Raw genomic sequence first — 9,276 nt, 5'->3', positions numbered from 1 at the left:
GTGCAATATAGAATAAAGTTACTGTTATTTTATGTATTATTATCTTTGTCCCCTGATTACTTTCCCACCCCTTTATCATAGGTAGATATTCCCAAAGATTTAGTGTCGAGTTCCTTTTACTTTATTTTACACAAGCTTCCTTTGGATCATCTGATTTCTTTGCATCAGTTTACTGCACATATACTGACAAGTCCCAAATATGTCTCTCTGCTCCTGTTTTGTCAGCATCCTGTTCCAAATAACCTTTGTGGGCTTTTGGATTGATTGAATTCAACTATCCTCTGAAGCTCAATGTGAATGGAGATTGTCTTCCATTCTGATTAACCCATCCCTTTATACCTTCATTGCTACCAACTGTGGGCTTCCTTGGTTTTAGGAATCTGGGGATCCTTTAAAGCCCTTCATTAATAAAGCCATTCTGAAGCTTTTCTGTGTAATGTGCATTCATAGATTACATTGGTTCTTAGCCATAGAGACAACACAGCAGCTGTTTATGTCTTGATTATCTTATATTTGGGTGTTTGGAACAGTCTGTTGACTGTTGGAACAGTACTAACCTAATAATTCTCTCTGGTCCCTGATCCAGTACAATTCTGGACCTCTCTGAATATTGGAGTAGCAGTTTAAGTGGCTAGTGGTTACATGCCAGAGTACTTAGTGACTTAGAATATTGGCTTGCATCTTACCTGCCTTGCATTTGACCAGATCATCTAAGCAGAGCCAGCTGGATCTCAACCTAGTAAAGTAGCCACATGATAGCTTAAAGCTTTCCCTGTCTAGTGCCAGTCCTTTGGAATCGGCTTCCACCAAAATTATACCCTATGCCAGGAGTGTGGTTTACAAAATTGAAAAAAAATGTGTTTAAAGCATTTGTAATTAGCTTTTGTAAAGCTGGATTTAAAATTAATGCAGCATATATTGTTATAGTGCCTGCCATCTGGAATGTAATTCCCTGTGAGATCCAGATGGTTCCCACCCTGTTGGGATTCCCAGGGGCTTCAAGACCTGGCTGTTCTCTCAGTCCTTGGGTTAGGTGGTTGGAGCCCATTGAGGTTCCTGTGATTTATATTTGGTCGGTCAGGTTTGCCATCTTGTTCTTTATTTTGTCCCTACACCATTGTTTTTGTTGAATTTTGTATTTTTGTATTGTTTTTTATTTTATTTTTCATATTATGAGCCCCCCAAAAACATCCTGGACTTGGGCAATACCTAATCATTACATTAAAATGAATGAAATTAAATTACAGGTTATAATTATTGTTTTTATTGTTTGGCCTTTTCAGACTACTGATGCACCATTTTTTAATTATGGCTTTGAATTGGATTATAGCAATACTTATGTACTTTATTTTGTAGTAGCTATACACATGCGAAAAAAATAAAAACTTAACCTTTGCAATTTCATAGTTTGAAAAAATATTTCCATCTGAGTGAAGATTCTGGAATGGGAGTACTGTGAGTTAAAAATAGTTTTGCTGAGCCCAGACTACATGAATATATCTGCTTTCATATTATAAATTCATTGTCAAGAATTTGTGATGAGCCACTTTGGTGTAATGGATTAGCTTTTACTTCTCCCATAGACACAGAACCTGGCCGGGTGACAGCCAGTCATTCCACGTCCAATCTACCTCATTTTATTTATTTTATTTTTATTGTTACTGTTACTGTTGTGGAAAAAAAATCAGGTATGCCACCTTGAATTGTATAAAATAAAGATAGGAGACAATGATAATAATATACATAATTTTCTTTCGGCTGTTCTCATGATTTCTATGAAATCTGTCTCCTGCCTCATTTAAACTGGAAGGAGCACCCCATTTTTGGTGCATTCCAGGCGGTGGGAATTGGCGGGGGCTGTGACCTCCACCACCTGGTACTCAGGATTTAATTACCATATTTTTCGCAGTATAAGACACACTTTTTCTCCCCGCAAAAGAGGGTGGAAATTTCTGTGCGTCTTAGAGCAAATGTTGCCAAAGCCCCGCCTACCCGCCAGTCCCCATCTTTCGGCCTCTGCCTCCCAGCAATTTGCCTCCTTGCAGCAAACAGCCTGGTCAGCTTTAGCACAGCCTGATTTAGCATGAGCAGTTGGATCGGCCTCCCAGAATACTGCCAATTCCAAGCTGTGGGGATCGCTGCCTCCCCTCACTGCCTTTGCCTTCCCTTGCTGCCTTGGTGTGCCCCATTTTCGGCCTCCGCGCATCCCACTTTCAGCCTGTTCCAGATGGTGGAGGTCACAGCCCCCGCCAATTCCCACCGCCTGGAATGAGCCAAAAATGGGGTGCTTGGAGGCCAGAAATGGGGCACACAGAGGCGGTGATCAGTGGCGGCGGTAGAGATGGGCGGTGGCGATTCTGCAGCCTGGAATAGCTAATCGGTGGTATTCCTGGATGCTGATCCAACCGTCAGTTAGCTGCTCATGCTAAATCAGGTTGTGCTGAAGGTGACCAGGCTATTTGCTGCAAGGAGGTAAATTGCTGGGAGGGAGAGGCAGATTTTTTTCCCCTTGTTTTTCTCTCCAAAAGCTATGTGCGTCTTATGATCCGGAGCATCTTATAATGCAAAAAATATGGCAATTCCGCACTAAAAGATAAATAGGCAGACATTCTATCTGAAAATGTAATGCACAATTAAATAAAAGTTATTACAAATCATCTGTTGAATTTCCTTGATCCAGAGAAGAAAATGTAGCATCCAGAACAAACTTGCACATTCTGCTGTAAGGAGGAAGGCCAAAAACCACATGCTATCTAGGATTAGCTTCTTGATTTTTTTTATTACTTAAATAAAGAATAATTCCCTGTTTTAGATCACAGTGTCAAGAATATCATGACATTGCATCAACTACATTGAAGGTACCCATGTAGCCACAACCTAGTCTATGCAACTGCAGGTCATCTGGTAAACTTAGAGTTTGTGTTATCTCTTGGAACTCATGAGCCTTTCTGATCACAAGAACAAAGGGAAGAGACCACTTAAGGAGAAGGGTCTTCACAGATTGTCCTTGTGTCTTATTTTTCCCCAGGCACATTGTTAGTAATTATTTTCTATATGTTTAAGAAACAAAGGAAACTTCCTGTCTTTCTCTTTTGTACTTCCTTCTCTTCCAGACATACTTTAGGCAGAAGTGAAGTTAGATTTACTGTTAGCTGGGCTTAGCCTGTAGTCTGTATCCAAGACAACTGTATTATTTTAATTCTAATGGAGTGTTCTGCAGCGTAATTGCTCAATATTCTTTCAGCTCTATGCTTATATTTAGAAGCACATCCTCGCAAAGACTCGCTGAATCAAATCTCCAAAATAAATTCATTCCAGTACTTTGCTATTTTAGATTACATATTCAGAATAGTATTCTGAACATTCTTCTATATTAAATGTCGCAATATGAAAACATTAAGATTGAATTGATCATATGCCATGTGGTTGTAAGATAAATCTTTTCCATTACAAAGATGGGGAATCTATGGTACCAGATGTTGTTGCATAACAGTGCCCAGCAATCTTAGCAGGGGCATAGGCTACGGGTGATGGTAACTGAGCAATGTCTTCACATTCTAGAGATAAATTTCACTGTGCCTAAGAGCTGTAGCTTAACTCTGACTAAAATTTCATCTTTCTGTTTCATATAATTACTGTCATTAATTTAGGGAATTTGTCCTCAGCTGTTGAGACAACCATCGATGTGGAGAGATTTAAAGGAGTACTGGGCATATTCATGGGCACAAGGCTATTAGAAGTTTATCATCATCATAACTATTAAGTCTACTATCAGATTAAGTTTCTGGAGCACATGAAATGAATGGGCTGTTTCCCTAATATGATTTCTCAGAGGCAACTAATTAGAAACCGGTAGTAAAAAAGATTGATTTAAATCAAATTGATTTAAATCATAATTTTTAAGGAGCAACCTTCATCTCTGCCCCACAGCGGCTCCTCCTCTGACCTGTTGACTAACCAACAGTCCCATTCACTTTAATGGGATGGCTGGTGATGCGGCAGTGACACAACAAGGTGAGGGACGTGGTGGGCAGCAGGTGAGTGGATGTCCGCTAACAGGTACTGCCATGATGGATCTGAAATGACAGATACTCTTTAATATATTTATAAGCTGCTTGGAAGCTTTCACTTTTACTGCTTGCCCTTCCTCCTCACACTTAGAGCCTGGTGGTACGGATGCATTTCTCTTCAAAGAATGTACATAGATTTGCAGTACAATGGGATAAAGAAATATTCCTGAACTTTGTTTTATGATTTATCTCATGGTTATTGTGAAATTGTGTGAATGCATCATGTTGGATTCATTGAATGAGTTTACCAAAAATGTAAATATTGCAGAATATACAGCCTCATGCTACATAACTAAGTTCCATTTCATGCTGAATAAACTAAATTATTAATGTATCTTAAATAGAAAACTCTTTAGATAGATTTTTCTCCAGAAGCATTTTATTAAAATAAATTTGATAAAAAATTAAAAAATCCAATTTAATTTAAAAATCTGATTTAAATTTTTTAAAAATCATTTTTAATTTTTTTTAAAAAAGTCATCGAATTTTATCACCCTGATTTGTGTTGTATTTTATAAAGGGCAGTCTTTTTGAAGGGCCATTAGAGAATAGTGGTTACCAATATATGCTGGCTCCTGGTGCAAAGCCAGTTCCAGTTCAGTTTTGACCAAAATAGGTTCCTCTTCCCTTATTGATATTACAATTTTTATCAACAGCGCATCTCTTCTCAAATTTATGCACAAATCTGAATTTCATACAGGGGTATTTGCAGCAGCAACCACTGGTTTCAAGATGTCATACACGACTATTTTAGATAGAAAAATTATTTGGGGTGGGGGGGTTGTTGGGTGTACTCTCCTTTAACTGCATAGTCATTAGTCACTTAAAAACACTTTTGGCCAAAAGGGCTCTGTGAATGAATAAGTACTATGCAAATCCAGCAGTTCTAAAAATGAGGAGTCAGCTCACATACTCTTGATCTAGAAAAGAAAGTAATATGTGTATCAAAAATTCTGAATTTGGTTCTATAAATTCCTGTTATGTGTATTAATTTTCCATAGAGTTCTCATTCCCAAAATGAGCTGTACTGGAAATTCAGAATTGGTTAATTTATATAACTTTTTAAACTTAGAGCCAAAAATATGTGACTTACCTGCTGCCTGTTTCCCCCTGTATTTAACAATACTAGAAAAGGAAAAAGAAAACTAGCAAGTAAATTTCTTTTGGGCTTTGGTAAGTAGCTTGTGGACTTCAAATTGAGGTAAGTCTATCAGATATTGGCTACAGAAATCTAGATAATCACCAGGCGGCAAGCAAGAGTTAGTTTCATTTATCTCTTTGATGCCCTGCAGTGGTTGTCTAGATTTTTTTAAGGCCAGATCCGATACAGATCTATCTTGGAGAGTTACATTCCCGCCCTTACTGTCTCTCAGCATAGATTCAGAGTGTTTTGATTTATCAACTAATTATGTGCACATACATTCTAATTACTAATTGCATCGTTGTATAACAAGCAAACAAAGCATTTTGTAGAAGTCGTCATTATTACAGGTGATACAGCAAAAAACGGAAGAAGCAAAGGATTAGCTTATTTGGGGGGTCTATTTAGTTACAGGTTTAAGATAGAATGGGAAACAGGCTGCAGACATAAATATTAAAGTTTGTGGAACTGATAAGGTGTTTTAGGTTGTACCTAGGGCTCTTCTAAGGAAACTAGAATACCGAAAAAATAAAGCAATAGTTCATTCAGCAGTAGTTTGGAACCCTGCCTTACATAGATTTCCTAATAGACAATAAAAGATTGGAGATAAAATAAACCAATGATATATTGATAGAGCTGGAAATAATTTTACATGCAGATAGTTTCTAAAAGTCATCAGAAGCCAAAATCAGTAGTTTTACTTATTAATTGGAGGGCTGTACTTTCTGAGAATACTACCGCAGCTTCCAAATGTGAAAGGAAGTTTCTTAGTTGCATCCCAAATTTTCCAACAGAGCCTAATATTTAAGCCTGTAGGTGGCAGTAGCTACCTCAGAAACACTTAGATTCAAGTTTATCCCTCTGAACCTTTTTCTAAATTAATAGTTTTGGAGCAGCCGTGTCAGAGATGATGGCTAAAAAGTTCTAACTTGATATAGTGTGCAGAATTGATAGACACATTTCACCAGCAATGTCAGAATATATTAATAAAAAACATTGCCTCAGGAGAGATTTTCTGAAAATGTAATGGAAAGTGCCTTAAACCTGAGACAGTTAAGAGACTGAATAACCTATCACAATAACTAGAGATAGATACAGGAGGAAAAATCAATAACTCTGGTCTGAATGTTATTGGTATACCTGAGTGGTCTGTAATACATAACAGTAAATATTGTCCCAGATAATAGGGATAAAATACTGTACAACCCCATCTTGCCCCCAAATTTTGCCCAAAATTCTACTTTGTGGTGACACCACATAGTTGCATTCCTATCTTCTTAATTTGGGGAAAATGCTAATAATGTTCTTTCCTTGATCTCTCCAGTTCCTTTACAGCTTCCAGCTCTAAAAATCCTTAGATTGAAAGAGGGAAAATTAGAACTTTGCTATAGCTTTTGTAAGATTGGGTGGATTCCTACAAGTCTCCAATTAAATGGTAGTCTAGGTACAATTCTGTGTTCTCAATTAGAAGATATGCTCAGAGACTAAATACATATTGCTATCTCAACTATTTTGAGAGCCTGAATATCTATTATTTTGTATGATAATTGAGCTAGTTCTGAGGAGCCCAAATAATTTTATTAAGGAAATTCTAGAAATCCTAATACCTCCTCCCCTCCCAGCCTAATGCTATATAGTCAGTCCCTATTAAATTCAGTGAAATGATTCCAAGGTAACATATACATTGAATTGTAAGCTTTAATTGTTGAGCTATGGTCTGTTCAATTGTATATGAAAATAGATTCTGAATAGATTTAAGATTGGTTTGAAAATGTGTGATGGGCCTACTCTGGTACTGTACTTGAACTTTGCTTTAGTAAAGCAGAAAAATAAGCAGTGAGATGCATCCTGCTTTTGCTAGCAAGGGTTACATGGAGAAAAAAAAAAAATCTGTGCCCAGATTGATCCTGAGATGTAATGTAATGTAATTTCTTCAGCTACCTAAGGATTAATATGGGTATCCCATTGCACTGCATACCAGATTCAAGGTAGTAGCCAATAGTTCAGTCCAAGCAGAATCAGGACAGTACTTAATAAGGAATTTCTGTTTCAGTTCCATACTTTGTCCTGTGACAAGAGCCCTCCTTAGTTTGCTGTTCAGTTTCATGTCCAAGAATAACATCTGCTCTGAAGAAAAAATACTCTTGAATATTCTAAAAGTTTGTTTTCATGGTCATTTTTGTATAATAGAGCATAAATGCATTTCTTCAAAGAAGGCAGGGAAGCTTTTTTACATCTATAAACAAATGCACAATGTTTCAACACAGGGAGATATTACCCAAATTTGTGATAAAACGCAACTGATTTCCTTGTAGGTGATCTGCAGATTAGGTTTCTGTCTCTGTTCTTATTATCTAAGAGTCAGCCTATTCTGATTAATGCCAGAGCTTGTGAGCAAAATTAATCAGTCATAATCAGAGCAGCTTCACTCTTCGCATTTTTATAAATTGCATAATCACATTTTCCTCCTCTACTTGAGGGATAATTACTGTAATGAACACTTGATTCCCCCCCCCCTCCTAGTTAGAAATGTCAGAGATGTAGTCATTGTACAAGGTAATGTTAAAGCAGAGCAAAGGTTGAAATAGAAGATTTTGGTAAACATTTGTCAGGCTGACAATAATAGGACTGTTACCTTAATTTGGAGTAGTTTATAGCAATGCATATTTATAGTTGGAGCCAATAACCTGGATAACAAATTTTGTCCATTAGCTATATACTTAAATGGCACATATCTGTAACCTCATATGCAGCAGGTGGAAACCTGCTTATAAAGTGCCCACACCAGAAAATTCACCACAATTTGATTCATGTATTTTTGATGATATACATAGCTCTTTAAAATATGTGTACTTTTCTGTTAATGGGTGTCTAATTTAAAGTGGATTTCACTTTTTAGATTTCCATGTTGCTTAACACCTGTTACACATTACCCTCTTGGTTTATTTTTAATTTCATATTTTACTCTGCTGTGGCTTTTGTGGAGTTTGGATTATGAATTAATGTCCATATACCTGTGCACAATGGATTTTAGGATGACATAAACCTCTGAATATTCTAAACTGCAAAATCCTATTTTTTCCCTGTGGATTGAATGAAAATACACTAGATCCTGGTTGTGTCTTTTCTGTTAATAGCAAGCACTGAAAATCAGATACATATATTGCTTTTGTCTACATGACTCAATTCCAACTACTGTACTGTTTCTTTAATCATATGGAATACCTTGGAAGGTTGATGTCACCGATAACTATGCCCAGGAATTTCTGGCATCATTGATTCCAGTTCTACTGTTTGCCTTTATTTATTGAAACTGAATAAAGAAACATAATACAACAAGCAAAATACATTGAAACAGTTGTGTACAATTTTATGTATATTTGTTTTCTTTTATGTATATGTATATACAAATATGAGAAGTCTGTGAATAATTTTTGCACTTGCTTGCTTGCTTGCTTCTGCTCTAAAAAGCAAAGGTACAATACTTTTTCTGGACTTAGAGCCACGCTTGGTTTTTTGAATGCAATACTAAGTTTACTCCAAGAAGCAGAACGTGGGGCCTAAAGAAAGGCTGCATTGGATTTGAGTTCATTGCTTTACATATAGTTAATCATTTTAGTACTATTTAGAAATCCCGACTTTCCTTCTATGAAAAACTAAAATTCAAAGACTAGTTATGGAGGTTTTTAGGGTATATACCTGAAGTTTTCATGGACTCCTTGTAGTTCTGGAATCTCCGATTTTGTGCACTTGAATTAGATTTCTGTTAAATCAGGGCAACAACGATGATTTGTGATGCATATTTGCTAAGGATAAATAAGCCAAGATCCAGTTAGGATTTGCAGCCCAATTTTTTTTCCATTAACGTAACTTCAATAATGGTTCTGTGGGATAAACATTGATATGTACATTGAAACCTTCAAGAGATACCTAGTTCAGTCTGATACATCCAATTCATGCAGGTATCTGATTTGGAGATTCACTCAGAACATTGAGTCATCTTGAAGGTGACTCAGTCTAATACTTGAAATGAAGCTTTGTACCAATATTCAACCCTTTATGACG

General features: G+C 36.7%; 1 long non-coding RNA gene across 1 annotated transcript in view; it reads right to left on the bottom strand.

Moving 5' to 3' along the window:
• Positions 1–4,478: 4,478 nt before the first annotated feature.
• The window catches only part of LOC113448034 (uncharacterized), a 48,297-nt gene continuing 43,499 nt past the window's right edge, over positions 4,479–9,276 (bottom strand). Inside the window, exons 3-5 of the long non-coding RNA XR_015742132.1 lie at positions 7,190–7,338; positions 5,164–5,195; positions 4,479–4,990 (exon numbers count right to left, since the gene is read on the bottom strand). This is a non-coding gene — a long non-coding RNA (uncharacterized LOC113448034). The remainder of the gene's footprint in view (positions 4,991–5,163; positions 5,196–7,189; positions 7,339–9,276) is intronic.

This window comes from Pseudonaja textilis, chromosome 2, assembly GCF_049901715.1.
Source record: "Pseudonaja textilis isolate UNSWEBS1 chromosome 2, rPseTex1.2, whole genome shotgun sequence".
Taxonomy (NCBI): Eukaryota; Metazoa; Chordata; class Lepidosauria; order Squamata; family Elapidae; genus Pseudonaja; species Pseudonaja textilis.
The sequence above is the reverse complement of the archived record's forward strand: the minus strand, read 5'-3'. Positions and strand labels throughout refer to the sequence as shown.